The sequence below is a fragment of the Manis pentadactyla genome, chromosome 16 (assembly GCF_030020395.1).
Source record: "Manis pentadactyla isolate mManPen7 chromosome 16, mManPen7.hap1, whole genome shotgun sequence".
NCBI lineage: Eukaryota > Metazoa > Chordata > Mammalia > Pholidota > Manidae > Manis > Manis pentadactyla.
Genome location: NC_080034.1, coordinates 39023265 through 39039583, shown reverse-complemented (window position 1 = coordinate 39039583; position 16319 = coordinate 39023265). Strand labels below are relative to the sequence as shown.

Here is a 16319-nt window from a genome sequence, read left to right as displayed (position 1 = left end):
TGGAGGAGGGGATCCACATCTGGCTGCTCTGGGACAAGGGAAAGGCAGGTGATCTGAGAGGCTTCCTAGCAGCCAGAGGGCTACTGAGGGGTGGGCTTTGCACAGAGCTTGCTGTGCAGGGGAGGGAATAGCTGGACAAGTTTGTCTGGGCGCACTCTGTCCAGCTGGTTGGGAACATTGGGGAGCTTCAGGTCCCCCATCCCCTTGGCTGCCTACTCAGCTCCGAGACCCCCCACTGTGACACACAACCTGCTGCACCTTCCTCCTAGCCTACTGGCACCAGTTCGCAAACCAACACTTACTGTGCTGGTGTCAGGCCAGCCAGAGGGAGGCCCTGCCTAAAAGTAGCTAGACACACAAAGCACAGAGGCTTATACCTGTGTACTTGGCCCACTGGCTCTGATGAGACAGGCACTGCAGACAGGAATCAGGAAACAGATCTTTCCTCCACCCAGGCACAAGGTCTGCTTCCCTACGACCCACAACCTCACTCTAGGGGCCAAGCAGATATAGAGATTGGAGCTTCTGGGCACTAGTGGGCACCATACAGAAATATGAAACGTCAAAAGAACATGATTCAGACCAAAATCTCACAAACCTCAGAAAAAAGGCCAAATTAAACTGAATTCACCAATTCTCATGAAAGAGAGTTCAAATTAAAAATCATAAACATTCTTATGGAGGTTCAGAAAAATATTCAAAAACTCAGGAAAGAATTTAAGTCAGAGATTCAATCATTAAAAATTCCATATCTGGAATGAAACATACAGTGGAGGGATTTAAAAGTAGATTAGATGTAGTAGAAGAGATGGTAAATGGAAAAGAAATTAGAGAAGAGGAATACAAAGAAGATGAGGCACAGAGAGAAAAAAGAATCTCTAAGAATGAAAGAATATTGAGAGAACTGTGTGACCAATCCAAATTGAACAATATTCGCATTATAACAGTAACAGAAGAAGAAGAGAGAGAAAAAGGGATAGAAAGTGTCATTGAGGAGGGAATTGCTGAAAACTTCCCCAATCTGGGGAAGGAGATACTCTCTCAAGCCATGGAGGTGCACAGATCTCCCAACACAAGGGACCCAAGGAAGACAACATCAAGACATATAATAATTAAAATGGCAGAGATCAAGGATAAAGACAGACTTTTAAAAGCAGCTAGACAGAGAAAAAAGATCACATACAAAGGAAAAGCCATCAGGTTATCATCAGACTTCTCAACAGAAACCTTACAGGCAGAAGGGAGTGGCAAGATATATTTAATACAATGAAGCAGAAGGGCCTTGAACCAAGGATACTCTACCCAGCAAGCTTATCATTTAAATTTGAAGGAGGAATGAAACAATTTTCAGATAAGAAAAAGTTGAGAGAATTTATCTCCCACAAACCACCTCTATAGTGCATTTTGGAGGGACTCCTATACATGGAAGTATTCCTAAGGCTAAATAGATGTCACCCAAGGGACAGACAAACAGTACAGAATATGATTCATAACATGCAAAGAATGGAGGAGGAAGAAAAAGGAGGGGGAAAAAAAGAACCTTTAGATTGTGTTTGTAATAGCACACAAAGTGAGTTAAATCAGACTGTTAACATAGTAAGGGAATTACCCTTGAACCTTTGGTAACCATGAATCTAAAGCGTTCAATGGCAATAAGTACATGCCTATCGATAATCACCCTAAATGTAAATGGTCTGAATGCACCAATCAAAAGACATAGAGTCACTGAATGGATTAAAAAAACAAGACCCATCTCTATGCTGCCTACGAGAGACTCACTTCAAACCCAAAGACATACACAGACTGAAATTAAAGGGATGGAAAAAGATATTTCATGCAACTAACAGGGAGAAAAAAGCAGGAGTTGCAGTACTTGTATCAGACAAAATAGACATCAAAACAAAGAAAGTCACAAGAAACAAAGAAGGACATTACCTAATGATAAACAGATCAGTTCAACAAGAAGATACAACTATTATGAATTATAAATATCTATGCACCCAACACAGGATCACCTACATATGTGAAACAAATACGAACAGAATTAAAGGGGGAAATAGAAGGCATTACATTCATTTTAGGAGACTTCAACACACTACTCACTCCAAAGGACAGATGAACCAGACAGAAAATAAGTAAACAGACAAAGGCACTGAACAACATATTAGAAGAGATGGACCTAACGGACATCTACAGAACACTCCATCCAAAAGCAACAGGATAGACATTCTTTTCAATTGCACATGGAACATTTTGAAGAATAGATCATATACTAGGCCACAAAAAGAACATCAGTAAATTCAAAAAGATTGAACTTGTACCAACCAGCCTCTCAGATCACAAAGGTATAAAACTAGAAATAAATTACACAAAGAAAATGAAAAAGCCCACAAACAGATGGAGACTTAATAACATGCTAGTAATAATGAATGGATCAATGACCAAATAACAATAGAGATCAAGCAATATATGGAGACAAATGACAACAGTAATTCAACAATACAACGAAATCCGTGGGACGCAGCGAAGGCCATGCTAAGAAGGAAATATATTGCAATACAGGCCTACCTCAGGAAAGAAGAACAATCCCAAATGAACAGTCTAAATTCACAATTAATGAAACTAGAAAAAGAACAAATGAGGCCTAAAGTCAGAAGAAGGAGGGACATAATAAAGATTAGAGCATAAATAAATAAAATTGGAAAGAATAAAACAAAAGAAAAAATCAAGAAAGCAGGAGCTGGTTCTTGGAGAAAATAAACAAAACAGATAAACCCCTAGCAAGACTTACAAGAAAAAAAGAGAGTCCACACACATTAACAGAATCACAGATGAGAAAGGAAAAATCACTACGGACACCACAGAAATACAAAGAATTATGAGAGAATACTATGAAAAATTATATGATAATAAACCTAGAAGAAATGGACAACTTTCTAGAAAAATACAAACTTCCAATGCTGACCTAGGAAGAAACAGAAAACCTAAATAGACCAATTACCAGCAAAGAAATTGAATTTGTAATAAAAAAAACTACGAAAGGACAAAACCCCTGGAGAGATGGTTTCATGGCTGAATTTTATCAAACATTTAGTGAATACCTAATACCCACACTCCTTAAAGTTTTCCAAAAAGTAGAAGAGGAGAGAATACTAACAAACTTATTCTACGAGGCCAACATCACTCTAATACCAAAACCAGGCAAAAACACCACAAAAAAAGAAAATTACAGGCCAATATCCCAGATAAACATAATTGCAAAAATACTCAACAAAATATTAGCAAACCAAATTGAAAAATACATCAAAAAGATCATTCACCATGATCAAGTGGGATTCATCCCAGGGATGCAAGGATGGTACAACATTCGAAAATCCATCCACCACATCAACAAAAAGGACAAAAACCACATGATCATCTCCATAGATGCTGAAAAAGCATTGGACAAAATTCAACATCCATTCATGATAAAAACTCTCAACAAAATGGGTATAGAGGGCAAGTAGCTCAACATAATAAAGGCCATATATAACAAACCCACAGCCAACATTATACTTAACAGCGAGAATCTGAAATCTTTTCCTCTAAGATAAGGAACAAGACAAAGATGCCCACTCTACCCACTTTTATTCAACATAGTTCTGGAGGTCCTAGCCATGGCAGTCAGACTGGCAAGGAAGAAGTAAAACTCTCCCTATTTGCAGATGACATTATATTGTACATAAAAAATCCTAAAGAATCCACTTCAAAACTACTAGATCTAATAGCTGAATTCAGTAAACTAGCAGAATATCAAATTAATAACACAGAAATCTGTTGCATTCCTATACACTAATGGTGAACCAGCAGAAAGAGAAGTCAGGAAAACAATTCCAATCACAATTGCATCAAAAAGAAAAAAGCCTAGAAACAAACCTAACCAAGGAGGTGAAAGGTCTATACCTTGAAAACTACAAGACACTCCCTAAGAGAAATTAAAGAGGACTCTAATTAGTGTAAATTCATCCCATGCTCTTGGCTAGGAAGAATTAATATTGTCAAAATGGCTATCCTGCCTGGAGTAATCTACAGATTCAGTGCAATCCCTATCAAAATACCTACAGCATTCTTCACTGAACTAGAGCAAATAGTTCTAAAATTCATATGGAACGACAAAAAACCCAAATAACCAAAGCAATCCTGAGAAGGAAAAATAAAGCAGGGGAAATTACACTCCCTGGCTTCACGCCATGCTACAAAGCCACAATAATGAAGACAATTTGGTACTGGCATAAGAACAGACCCATAGACCAGTGGAACAGAATAGAGAGCTCAGGTATAAACCCAAGCATATATGGTCAATGAATATACGACAAAGGAGCCATAGATATACAATTGGGAAATGACAGCCTCTTCAACAGCTGGTGTTGGCAAAACTGGACAGCTACATGTAAGAGAATGAAACTGGATTACTGTCTAACCCCTTACACAAAAGTAAACTCAAAATGGATCAAAGACCTGAATGTAAGTCATGAAATCATAAAACTCTTAGAAAAAAACATAGGTGAAAACCTCTGGGACATAAATATGAGTAACTTCTTCATGAACATATCTCTCCAGGCAAGGGAGACAAAAACATAAATGAACAAGTGGGACTATATCAAACTAAGCTTCTGTACAGCAAAGGATACAATCAGTAGAACAAGAAGACATCGTACAGTATGGGAAAATACATAATAAATGACATATCCAATAAGGGTTGGACATCCAAATTATATAAAGAGCTCATGCACCTCAACAAACAAAAAGGAAATAATCCAATTAAAAACTGGGCAGAGGAGCTGAATAGACAGTTCTCTAAAGAAGAAATTCAGATGGCCAGTAGACACATGAAAAGATGCTGCACATCGCTAATCATCAGAGAAATGCAAATTAAAATGACAATGAGATATCACCTCACACCAGTAAGGATCGCCACCATCCAAAATACAATAACAAATGTTGGTGAGGTTGTGGAGAAAGGGGAACCCTTCTACACTGCTGGTGGGAATGTAAATTAGTTCAACCATTGTGGAAAGCAGTATGGAGGTTCCTTAAAATGCTCAAAATAGAAATAACATTTGACCCAGGAATTCTACTCCTAGGAATTTACCCTAAGAATGTAGCAGCCCTGCACCCCAATGTTTATCGCAGCAGGATTTACAATAGCCAAGAAATGGAAGCAACCGAAGTGTCCATCAGTAGATGAATGCATAAAGAAGATGTGGTACATATACACTATGGAATATTATTCAGCTATAAAAAGAAAACAAATCCTACCATTTGCAACAACATGGATGGAGTGAGAGGGTATTATGCTCAATGAAATAAGCCAGGCAGAGAAAGACAAGTACGAAATGATTTCATTCATCTGTGAAGTATAATAACAAAGAAAAACTGAAGGAACAAAACAGCATCAGACTTACAGAACCCAAGACAGGACTAACAGTTACCAAAGGGAAAAGGACTGGGAAGGATGGGTGGGAAGGGAGGGATAAGGGCAGGGAAAATGAAAGGGAGCATTACGATTAGCATGTGTAAATGTGGGGGGGGGGCACAGCGAGGGCCGTACAACACAGAGAGGACAAGTAAGATTCTGCAGCATCTTACTATGCTGATGGACAGTGACTGTATGGGGTTTGTGGGGGGGACTTGGTGAAGGGGGGAGACTAATAAACACAATGTTCTTCATGTAATTGTAGATTAATGATTCAAAAAAAAAAAACTGGGCAGAGGATCTGAACAGACACTTCCCCAAAGAAGAAATTCAGATGGCCAACAGGCACATGAAAAGATGCCCCGCATTGCTAATCATCAGAGAAAAACATTAAAACCACAGTGAGATATCACTTCACACCAGTAAGGATGGCCACCATCCTAAAGACAAACAACAACAAATGTTGGCAAGGATATGGAGAAAGGGGAACCCTCCTACACTGCTGGTGGGAATGTAAAATAGTTCAACCATTGTGGAAAGCAGTATGGAGGTTCCTCAAAAAACTCAAAATAGACATACCTTTTGACCCAGGAATTCCACTTCTAGGAATTTACCCTAAGAATCCAGCAGCCCAGTTTGAAAAAGACATGCACCCGTATGTTTTGCAGCACTATTTACAATAGCCAAGGTATGAAAGCAACCTAAGTGTCCATCCGTAGATGAATGTATAAAGAAGATGTGGTACATATACACAATGAAATATTATTCAGCCATAAGAAGAAAACAAGTCCTACTATTTGCAACAACATGGATGGAGCTAATGGGTATTATACTCCATGAAATAAGCCACGGGAGAAAGACAAGTATCAAATGGTTTCACTCATATGTGGAGTATAAGAACAAAGCAAAGACTGAAGGAACAAAACAGCAGAAGACTCACAGAAACTAAGAATGGACTAACAGTTACCAAAGGGAAAGAGACTTAAGAGGATGAGTGGAAAGGGAGGGATAAGGGGAAATCAGGGCATTATGATTAACACTCATAATGTAGCAGAGGGGGGGAAATTGGAAACGCATTATATACAGAGAAGACAAGTAATGATTCTATAGCATCTTACTACGCTGATGTACAGTGACTCTAATGGTGTGTATGCTGGGGTAGTTGATATTAGAGGGAGTCTAGTAACCATAATGTTCAAGTAATTGTACATTAACGATATCAAAATAAAATCATTAACATGCTCATGGATGTACAGAAAAATATTCAAGACCTCAGGAACTAATTTAGGATGGACATCCAATTGTTGAAGAACACAATGGAGTGTATTAAAAGCAGATTAGATACAGTGGAGGTGACAATAAATGAAATAGAAATTAGGGAAGAGTTATTCAAAGAAGCTGAGGCATAGAGAGGAAAAAGGATCTCTAAGAATGTAAAAATACTGAGAAAACTGTGTGACCAATCCAAACGGAACAATATTCATATTACAGGGGTACCAGAAGAAGGAGAGAGACAAAGAGAGATAGGAACCATCTTTGAGGAAGTATTTGCTGAAAACTTACCCAATCTGGGGAAGGAGATAGTGTCTCAGGCTGTGGAGGTGGACAGATCTCCCAACAAGGAGGACAACAACAAGACATATAATAATTAAAATGGCAAAGATCAAGGATAAGGACAGACTATTAAAAGCAGCCAGAGAGAGAAATAAGGTCACATACAAAGGAAAACCCATCAGGCTGTCATGAGACTTCTCAACAGAACCCTTACCGGCCAGAAGGGAGTAGTATGATATATTTAGTGTAATGTATCAGAATGATCTTGAACCAAGAATACTTTATCCGGCAAGATTATCATTTAAATTTGAAGGAGGGATTAAACAATTTCCACATAAGCAAAAGCTGAGAGTATTTAGCTCCCACAAACCATCGCTACAGTGTATTTTGGACGGACTGCTATAGAAGGAAGTGTTCCTAAGGTTAAATAGCTGTCACCAAAGGTAATAAAAAAGAATAAACAAAGAGTACAGAATATGATACCTAATACATAAATAATGGAAGAGGAAGAAAAGGAAGGAAAAAAAAGAACCTTTAGATTGCGTTTATAATAGCATACTAAGTGAGTTAAGTTAGACTCTTAGATAGTAGGGTAACCATGAATCTAAAGCCTGCAATGGCAATAAGTATATACCTATCGATAATCACCCTAAATGTACATGGTCTGAATGCACCAATCAAACCAAATGGAATCTCTGAATGAATAAAAAAACATAACCCAACTATATGTTGCCTACAAGAGACTCACCTCAAACCCAAAGACATACACAGACTGAAAGTGAAGGGATGGAAAAAGATATTTCATGTTACTAATAGGGAGAAAAAAGCAGGTGTTGCAGTACTTGTATCAGACAAAATAGACTTCAAAACAAAGGCAGTCACATGAGACAAAGAAGGACATTACAGAATGATAAAGGGGTCAATCCAACAAGATGATATAACCATTATAGATATCTATGCACCCAACACAGGAACGCAGACATATGTCAAACAAATACTGACAGAATTAAAAGGGAAAATAGAATGTAATGCATGCATTCTAGGAGACATCAACACTCCACTCACTCCCTGGGTTAGATCAACTAGACAGAAAATAAGTAAGAACACAGAGGCACTGAACAACACATTGAAAAAGATGGAACTAACAGACATCTGCAGAACTCTACACCCAAAAGCAGCAGGATGCACATTCTTTTCAAGAGCAGTTGGAACATTTTCCAGAATATACCACATACTAACTCACAAAAAGAGCCTCCATAAATTTCAAAAAGATTGAAATTGTACCAACCAACTTCTCAGATCACAATGGTATAAAACTAGAAATAAATTGTACAAAGAAAACAAAAAAGCTCAAAAACAAATGGAGGCTTAACAACATGCTCCTAAATAATCAATGGATCAATGACCAAATTAAAACAGAGATCAAGCAATATATGGAGACAAATGAAAACAACAGCACAATGCCCCAACTTCTGTGGAATGCAGTGAAGGCAGTACTAAGAGGGAACTTTATAGCAATCCAGGCCTATTTAAAGAAGGAACAACAATCCCAAATGAATACTCTTGATTCATAATTACTGAAACTGGAAAAAGAAGAACAAATGGACCCCAAGGTCAGTAGTATGAGGGTCGTAATAAAGATCAGAGAAGAAATAAATAAAATTTAGAAGAATAAAACAGTAGAAAAAAATTAATGAAACCAAGAGCTGGTTCTTTGAGAAAATAGACAAAATAGATAAACCCCTAGCGAGACTGATAAAGAGAAAAAGAGAATCTACACACATAAACAGAACCAGAAATAGGAAAAATCACGACAGATACCTCAGAAATACAAAAAATTATGAGAGAATACTATGAAAATCTGTATGCTAACAAACTGGATAACCTAGAAGAAATGGACAACTTCCTAGAAAAATACAACCTTCCGTGACTGACCCAGGAAGAAACAGAAAATCTACACAGACCAATTACCAGCAAAGAAATTGAAGCTGCAATCAAAAACTACCTAAGAACAAAAACCCTGGAACACATGGATTCACTGCTGAATCTTATGAGACATTTAGAGAAGACATAATACCTATTCTCCTTTAAGTTTTCCAAAGAATAGAAGATGAGGGAATACTTCCAAACTCGTTCTATAAAGCCAGCATCACTCTAATACCAAAACCAGGCAAAGACACCACAAACAAAGAAAATTACAGATCAATATCCCTAGTGAACATAGATACAAAAATACTCAACAAAATATTAGCAAACTAAATTCAAAAATACATCAAGAGGATCATACACCATGATCAAGTGGGATTCATCTCAGGGATGCAAGGATGGTACAACGTTCGAAAATCCATCAACATCATCCACCACATAAACAAAAAAAAAGAAGGACAAAAACCACATGATCATCTCCATACATGCTGAGAAAGCATTCGACAAAATTCAACATCAATTCATGATAAAAACTCAAGAAAGTGGGCATAGAGGGTAAGTATGTCAACATAATGAAGGCCATATATGACAAACCCACAGCCAACATTATATGTAACAGTCAAAAGCTGAAAGCTTTTCTTTAAGATCGGGAACAAGACACGGATGCCCACTCTCCCCACTTTTATTCACCATAGTACTGGAGGTCCTAACCATGGCAATCAGACTACACAAAGAAATAAAAGACATCCAGATTGGTAAGGAAGAAGTCATAGTGTCACTATTTGCAGATGATATTATACTGTACATAACAAACTCTAAAGAATTCACTCCAAAACTAATAGAACTAGTATCTGAATTCAGCAAAGTTGCAGGATACAAAATTATTATACACAGAAGTCGGTGGCATTCCTGTACAGTAACAATGAACTAGCAAAAAAAAATTTCATGAACAATTCTGTTCACAATTGTATCAAAAAGAATAAAATACCTGGGAAAAAACCTAACCAAGGAAGTGAAAGACCTACACCCTGAAAACTACAAGACACTCCTAAGAGAAATTAAAGAGAATACTAATAAATGGAAATTCATCCCATGCTTTTGGGTAGTAAGAATTGATTTTGTTAAAACGGCCATCTTGTCCACAGCAATCTGCAGATTCAATGCAATCTCTATAATCAAAATACTGACAGCATTATTCAATGAAGTGGAACAAATAGTTCTAAAATTCATGTGGAACCACAAAAGACCCTGAATAGCCAAAGCAATCCTGAGAAGGAAGAATAAAGCAGGGGAGACGCCTTTTCACTACTTCAAGCTCTACTACAAAGCCACAGTACTCAGTAATCAAGAGAATTTTGTACTGGCACAACAATGGAACCATAGACCAGTAAAACAAAATAGCTCAGATATAAACCCAAGCATATCTGCTCAATCAATCCACAGTAAAGGAGACATAGATATACAGTGGGTAAATGACATCCTCTTCAACAGCTGGTGTTGGCAAAACTGGACAGCCACATATATGAGAATGAAACTGGATCACTGTTTCAAACACCAGATCATGTTTACTAGGCTCACCCCTTCACCAAGTCCCCCCCCACATACCCCTTCATGGTCACTTTCCATCAGCATAGTAAGATACTATAAAATCACTACTTGTCTTCTCTGTGTTGCACAGCCCTCCCTGTGCCCCCCCCCACTATACATACTAATCGTAATGCCCCCTTTCTTTTTCCCCATCCTTATCCCTCCCTTCCCACCCATCCTCCCCAGTCCCTTTCCCATTGGTAACTGTTAGTCCATTCTTGGGTTCTGTAATTCTGCTGCTGTTTTGTTCCTTCCATATTCCTTTGTTCTTATACTCCACATATGAGTAAAATCATTTGGTACTTGTCTTTCTCTGCCTGGCTTATTTCACTGAACATAATACCCTGTAGCTCCATCCATGTTGTTGCAAATGGTAGGATCTGTTTTTTTCTTATGGCTGAGTAATATTCCATTGTGTATATGTACCACATCTTCTTTATCCATTCATCTACTGATGGACATTTAGGTTGCTTCCATTTCCTGGCTATTGTAAATAGTGCAGTGATAAACAAGCAAAAGTAAATATGAAATGGATCAAAGACCTGAATGTAAGTCATGAAATCATAAAACTCTTAGAAAAAACATAGGCAAAAATCTCTTAGACATAAACATGAGTGACTTGTTCATGAGCATATCTCCCCAGGCAAGGGAAACAAAAGCAAAAATGAACAAGTGGGACTATATCAAGCTGAAAAGCTTCCATACAGCAAAGGACACCATCAATAGAACAAAAAGGTACCCTACAGTATGGGAGAATATATTCATTAATGACAAATCCGATAGAGGGTTGACATCCAAAATATACAAAGAGTTCACATACCTTAAGAACCAAAAAGCAAATAATCCAATTAAAAATGGGCAGAGGAGCTGAATAGACAGTTCTCTAAAAAAGAAATTCAGATTGACAACAGACACATGAAAAGATGCTCCACATTGCTAGTCATCAGAGAAATGAAAATTAAAACCACAATGAGATATCACCTCACACCAGTAAGGATGGCCACCATCCAAAATACAAACAACAACAAATGCTGGCGAGGTTGTGGAGAAAGGGGAACCCTCCTACACTGTTGTTGGGAATGTAAATTAGTTCAACCATTGTGGAAAGCAGTATGGAGGTTCCTCAGAATGCTCAAAATAGAAATACCATTTGACCCAGGAATCCCACTCCTAGGAATTTACCCTAAGAATGCAGCATCCCAGTCTGAAAAAGGCAGATGCACCCCCGTGTTTATCACTGCACTATTTACAATAGCCAAGGAATGGAAGCAACCTAAATGTCCATCAGTAGATGAATGGATAAAGAAGATGTGGTACATATACATAATGTAATGTTACTCAGCCATAAGAGAAAAACAGATCCTACCATTTGCAACAACATGGATGAAGCTACAGGGTATTATGCTCAGTGAAATAAGCCAGGCGGAGAAAGACAAGTACCAAATGATTTCACCGTATGTGGAGTATAAGAACAATGGAAAACTGAAGGAACAAAACAGCAACAGAATCACAGAACCCAAGAATGGACTAACAGTTACCAAAGGGAAAGGGACTGGGGCGGATGGGTGGGAAGGGAGGGATAAGGGTGGGAAAAAGAAAGAGGGCATTACAATTAGCATGTATAATGTGTAGGGGGGTACAGGACGGGCTCTACAGCACAGAGAAGACAAGTAGTGTTTTTACAGCATCTTACTACGCTGATGGACAGTGACTTTGAATGGTTACGTGGGGGGAACTTTGTGAAGGGGGGAGCCTAGTAAACGTAATGTTCTTAATGTAATTATAGAGTAATGATACCAAAGTAAAAAAAAAAAGAGATAATGAAACTGGATTACTGTCTAACCCCATACACCAAAGTGAATTCAAAACTGATCAAAGACCTAATGTAAGTCATGAAATCATAAAACTCTTATTAGAAGAAAATATAAGCACAACTCTCCTGAATATAAACATGAGCAAATTCTTCATGATCATATCTCCACAGGCAAGAGACACAAAAGCCAAAATGAATAAATCATACTATATTAAACTAAAAAGCTTCTGTACAGCGAAGGGCACCATCAGTAGAACAAAAAGGCATCCTACAGTATGGGAAAATATATTCGTAAATGACATGCGATAAGGGGTTCACACCCAAAATATACAAAGAGCTCATGCACCTCAATAAACAAAGAGCAAACAATCCAATTAACAAATGATCACAGGATCTGAACAGACACTTCTCCAAAGAGGAAATTCAGAATGCTAGCAGGTACATGAAAAGATGTTCCACATCGCTAATCATCAGAGACATGGAATTTTAAACCACAATGAGATATCACCTCGCACCAGTTAGGATGGCCAACATCTAAAAGACAACAACAAATGTTGGTGAGAATGTGGAGAAAGTAGAACCCTCCTGCACTGCTGGTGGGAATGTAAATTAGTTCAACCATTGTGGAAAGCAGTATGGAGGTTCCTCAAAAAACTCAAAATAGAAATACCATTTGACCCAGGAATTCCAACCCTAGGAATTTACCCTAAGAATGCCGGAGCAGCAGCGAAGATGGCTGCATGAGCTGGGCAGTGGAAATCTCCTCCCAAAACCATATACATTTTTGAAAATACAACAAATACATCTATGCCTAACAGAGAGACCAGGAGATACAGTACAACAGCCAGGCTACATCTACATCTGCAAGAACTCAGCATCTGATGAAAAGGGTAAGATGCAAAGCTGCGACATGGCGGTACCCGAGCACTGCCCCCACCCTGGTTAGAGGAAAAGAATCAGAATGGGGAAGGAGTGGAAGCATAGGACTGTTAAATAACCAACCCTAGTAATCTGCACTGGGAGCACAGACACACATTGCATGGTGTACTGGATATTAGAGAAATGGAAAAGTAAAATCTGCCAGCAGGTCCCCACAGCCGACTCCCCTGTGACAAAAGAAAAGTAAGTGCTTTTTGAAAATCTTAAAAGGACAGGGGCTTAACAGGTAGATGGAATTGTGCCGGCACACTCAGCCTAGCAGGCTGGGAATCTTAAAGAATATCAGGCACCCTAACCCCAGGGTGGCAAAGCAGCTTTGAAACTCCTCACAATGATAAGTAGCCTGCCATCCATTCCCCTCAGCCGGTGCTGCCCCGCTACAGCGGCGGAGCAGCTTGAGAGCAGCACCGCCCACAGCAATCACCCAGAGTCTTCTCCCAGCACGCAGCTACCTGGGTTAGACCCAGAGGCTGCTGCTGGCATACAGCTACCCTGCACCGACAGAGGAAGCTAGGGCAAGGCGCAAAGGGGCGTTGTTCCCGCATGAGAACACACCCATTGCATGTGCCACTCCCCACAGTTCTCTGGGCGACACCGACGGCTGCCCCACCCATGGCAGTTCAGGAAACTAACCCAGAGAAGCTCCCAGTATGTGGGTAACTGACACAGGCAGTGGAGAAGGGCAACGCAACCAAGAAGCAGGAAGGGACTTTGTTCTCCCAGATGACACATGCACCACCTGCCTATGACTAAGTCTATCACCATGAAAAGGCAGAAGAATCTGGTACAGTCAAGAATCACCCAGACAACCCCAGAGAGAGGGCCTGGGGAGATAGATGTAATGAATCTTCCTGAAAAAGAATTCAAAATAATGAATAACCATGCTGATGGACCTGCAGAGAAATATGCAAGAGCTAAGGATGAAGTCAGGGGAGACATTGCAGAGATGAAACAATCTCTGGAAGAACTTAAGAGCAGACTGGATGAGGTGTAAGAGACTGTTAATGGAGTAGAAATCTGAGAACAGGAATACAGAGAAACTGAGGCAGAGAGAGATAAAAGTATCTCCAGGAATGAAAGAATATAAGAGAACTGTGTGACCAATCCAAACGGAACAATATTCGCATTGTTCGGATACCAGAAGAAGAAGAGAGAGAAAAAGGGATAAAAAGTGTCTTTGAAGAAACAACTGCTGAAAAATTCCCCAAACTGGGGTTGGAAGTACTCTCTCAGACCATGGAGGCCTACAGATCTCCCAACACAAGGGATGCAAGGAGGGCAACACCAAGACATATAATAATTAAAGTGGGAAAGATCAAACACAAGGACAGAATACTAAAGGCAGCCAGATAGAGAAAAAAGATCACCTACAAAGGAAAACCCATCAGGCTGTCATCAGACTTCTCAACAGAAACATTACAGACCAGAAGAGAATGGCATGATATATTTAATGCAGTAAAACAGAAGGGCCCTGAACCAAGAATACTGTATCCAGCACAATTACTATTTAAATGTGAAGGAGGGATTAAGCAATTCCCAGACAAGCAAAAGTTGAGGGAATTTGCCTCCCACAGACCACCTCTACAGAATATTTTAAAGACAATGCTCTAGATGCAAGCACTCGAAAGGCTAAATAGATGTCACAAGAGAAAACAGAACACCAAGAAAAGCAGACTAACCAAATACTAACTAAAGGTGAAAAATACAATCTATTCACAAAAGCAGTCAAAGGAAACACAAAAGAGTACAGAATAAAACACCTAACATATAAAGAATGGAGGAGAAAGAATAAGAAGGGAGAGAAATAAAGAATCATGACACTGTGTTTATAATAGCTTAATAAGTGAGTTAAGTTAGATGGTTTGATAGTAAAGAGGCCACCCTTGAACCTTTGGTAACCACGAATCTAAAGCCTGTAATGGCAATAAGTACATATCTTTCAATAATCACCTTAAATGTAAACGGACTGAATGCACCAATCAAAAGACACAGAGTAATGGGATATAAAAGCAAGACCCATCTATATGCGGCTTACAACAGACTCACCTCAAACCCAAAGACATACACAGACTAAAAGTCAAGGGATGGAAAAAGATATTTCATGCAAACAATAGGGAGAAAAAGCAGGTATTGTAGTGCTTGTATCAGACAAAATAGACTTCAAAACAAAGAAAGTCACCAGAGAGAAAGAAGGACAGTACATAATTTTAAAGGGGTCAATCCAACAAGAGGATATAACCATTATAAATATATATGCACCCAATACAGGAGCACCAATGTATGTGAAACAAATACTAACAGAATTAAAGGAGGAAATAGAATGCAATGCATTCGTTCTAGGAAACATCAACACACCACTCACTCCAAAGGACAGATCCACCAGACAGAAAATAAGTAAGAACATAGAGGCACTGAACAATACACTTGAGCTGATGGACCTAACAGTCATCTACAGAAGTCTACACCCAAAAGCAGCAGGATACCATTATTCTCAAGTGCACATGGAACATTTTCCAGAATAGACCACATACTAGGCCACAAAAAGAGCCTCAGTAAATTCAAAAACATTGAAATTCTACCAACCAACTTCTCAGACCACAAAGGTGTCAAACTAGAAATAAATGCACAAAGGAAAAAAAGGCTCACAAACACATGGAGGCTAAACAACATGCTCCTAAATAATCAATGGATCAATGACCAAATTAAAACAGAGATCAAGCAATGTATGGAGACAAATGAAAACAACAGCACAAAGCCCCAACTTATGTGGGATGCAGCAAAGGCAGTTCTAAGAGGAAAGTTTATAGCAATCCAGGCCTATTTAAAGAAGGAACAACAAACCCAAATGAATAGTCTAAATTCACAATTATTGATACTGGAAAAACAAGAACAAATGAGGCCCAAAGTCAGCAGAAGGAGGGACATAATAAAGATCAGAGAAGAAATAAATAAAATTGACAAGTATAAAACAATAGAAGAAATCAATGAAACCAAGAGTTGCTTCTTTAAGAAAATAAACAAAATAGATAAGCCCCAAGCCAAACT

General features: G+C 38.8%; 1 protein-coding gene across 6 annotated transcripts in view; it reads left to right on the top strand.

The window, feature by feature from the left end:
• Positions 1 to 16319, top strand: part of ANKS1A (ankyrin repeat and sterile alpha motif domain containing 1A) — a 296375-nt gene that overhangs the window by 104576 nt on the left and 175480 nt on the right. The window lies entirely within an intron of this gene.